Genomic DNA, 2,519 nt, shown 5'->3' with positions numbered 1-2,519 from the left:
CTTTGGGACAGAAAGCACTCTGCACCCTTCTCTGCCTCTGCTGAGCAACTCCATACAGCCTGCAGGAACTGTGTGCAACTTTTCCAGGGCCTCCACCCCAGATGTGAGTTCAGCATGGCTTCTACCATCAGCATCCAGTACTTCTCTCCAGCCGCTCATGGGTAATGCCTATCTTAACCCACATGCTGGCACAACCATGCTGACAGTGATAACAGAGCAGGGCCAGATTTCCACCTCGGCACCCTCCTATCCAGGTGCTCTCGAGTGGGATTGCACTGGAAGCACTCATGGGAGGGAAGATGCACTCCAGGAATTAAATATGACCCTCATTGACCAGGACACTACACTCTCCTCCTTGGCTGTGACAAACCAGTGTGATAAAATTTTAGATCCCAATGTCATAGTTCTTTTTTATCCAACACTGCCTGCCAACCTTGTCAGGTCATACCACCGCAGATGCCAAATCAAGGATACGGCTTGGCACCTTCCTACCAGGATAGCAGCCATTTCTATTACTATGAGCACAACAACCTGGGCCCTCTGATAGCTCAAGAATTTGGGCAGTGTTTGCAGTCCCATGGCTCTGTGTCCTTCCCTGGGAGTCAGACCTCTGTGCTCCAACCAGAGATGGTGATGGTGCTAAAGGAGATTCAGCCAAGGAATATCCAAATACCACTTTTTACCTCTGCCTTCTCCTATTCCACATCTGCTCAGTCCATGCCAGACAATGGTCTTCCCATTGAGTACAGATCCGGGAGGGAAGTTTTCAGATCAGCACTCCAAAGAAATTGACCTCTAGCTTTTAGTAGTGGACAGTACACACAGAGGGAGAATGAGTCTCCTGATAGGTTAAGTACAGCTCTAGTTTTCCACCACCACCTTTAGACTCTATCAAAAGAGATAATGCAAGGCCACAGTGAGTAGCATTCATCCTGTATTAAATGATATCCATGGAGTATACCATAGTCACACATGTAACTAACTATACAGAATAATCTGTCCTATCCACCAATACACTGCAATAGACTCCTTCCTGACCTATTATTGACCTTGTGTCTAGAAAACACTGAGGAAATGTTTTGGTAACACAGGATTTTCCATGAGTTGAAATCCTCCAGAGCAATGTAGCTCAGAATCTGTCCTGGAGGAAGAATTCCTCCCAGATTCTCAGCACCTGTCCTGGAATTTTCTGACACTTAAAACTGTAGAGAGTATGGCATAGTCTAGGTACCATTTCTAATTTGGCTAAGCCTGCTCATTTTTTATTTGTTTGTTTTGTTTTGTTTTTCTTTTGCTGTAGTACTGCAGAGGGAACCCATGTCTAAGAACATAAGATCATGTAGACATGTTCTCTACGACTGAGTCTCACCCAAGCCCAACAATTTCAAATTCTCATACCATTTTCCATTCCACTTATAACATTGTGAAACATGGGACTGTAGAAAATTGTTGGTTGTTTAAATGCTTGCCTTGCAGGAGTGCCTAAGTGGGTTTGCAACCTAAACCTACATAAAAAAGCAATATTCTGGGGTCATCTGAGTAATGACATTATTCACAGTGTCAGGTAAGTTTTTGAAATTATGGACCAGACAACCTACCTAGTAGCAAAGTTCCACGAACATGAGAGGCACTCTTCATAAAGACAAAGGGGAAGGAAAGTGAGGAGCACATGTCCATGTAATTTGGTAACTGACCTACTGAGGGTTTTCCTCCACAAACCACACAAACAGGAAGGAAAATAAAAATATCTGTGAAAGCATGACATGCAATGGTCTGCAGAAACAGAGCAGTCACCATTGGTCTGCCCACAGAGGTAGCATCCAAGCTCTTCATCAAGAGCTCATAGGAATGTCCTCCCACTGCTGCAGGGGCCAAATGCTGTGGTCTATGAAATGGGGTTGGGGGTGGGGAGCATCTCATTTACCCCAGGAACTGACTTCTTCCTTCACTCTTTTCCAGTGGTTCAAATGGAGACGTCCCTGGGATTGCCACCTTCAGGCCAGACACAATGTCAGCTGCAGAGTCCAGAACTCTGCAACACCTGTGTCCAGGTTTCCCAGATAAGGCCACCAGCTGTCAACAGGGAGAGGGCATTAATAGCCCCCATCCACAGTCCTTCAGAGTTCCTGGCCTTGCCTCCAGCTCCAAGCCTGGAACAACCAGAGGACGAAGCCATGCCTGAGATAAAAGAGGGCACAAAAAAACCAAGACACACAAATCCTGACTTTGGAACACCCTGAATTGCAGCAGCCTCTGCACTGCACTGACACTGAGAGCCCCAGGCAGAAGCCTGATTCTGATAATGCCCATTTGGGATGCATCAGTATGGGTCCAAAAGAGCTTGTGGGGCAAGAGAATGAGATTGGATCCAGCTTCGACTTTAAAGACATCACTAGATTTGAGGCAGACATTCAACTTCCCCAACTCCTAAACACCCTCACAGACATAGACCAAGGTCAGTCCTGTGAAAACTGGAGAGTCACCAGTGGCCCCTCTGACCAGGTGAGGAAGAACAAACA

At 46.3% G+C, this 2,519-nt stretch overlaps 1 pseudogene; it reads left to right on the top strand.

Moving 5' to 3' along the window:
* Position 1: 1 nt before the first annotated feature.
* On the top strand, positions 2–2,514 carry LOC110289010 (annotated as a pseudogene).
* Positions 2,515–2,519: the final 5 nt, after the last annotated feature.

Source organism: Mus caroli, unplaced genomic scaffold (genome assembly GCF_900094665.2).
Source record: "Mus caroli unplaced genomic scaffold, CAROLI_EIJ_v1.1 scaffold_22455_1, whole genome shotgun sequence".
NCBI lineage: Eukaryota > Metazoa > Chordata > Mammalia > Rodentia > Muridae > Mus > Mus caroli.
The sequence above is the reverse complement of the archived record's forward strand: the minus strand, read 5'-3'. Positions and strand labels throughout refer to the sequence as shown.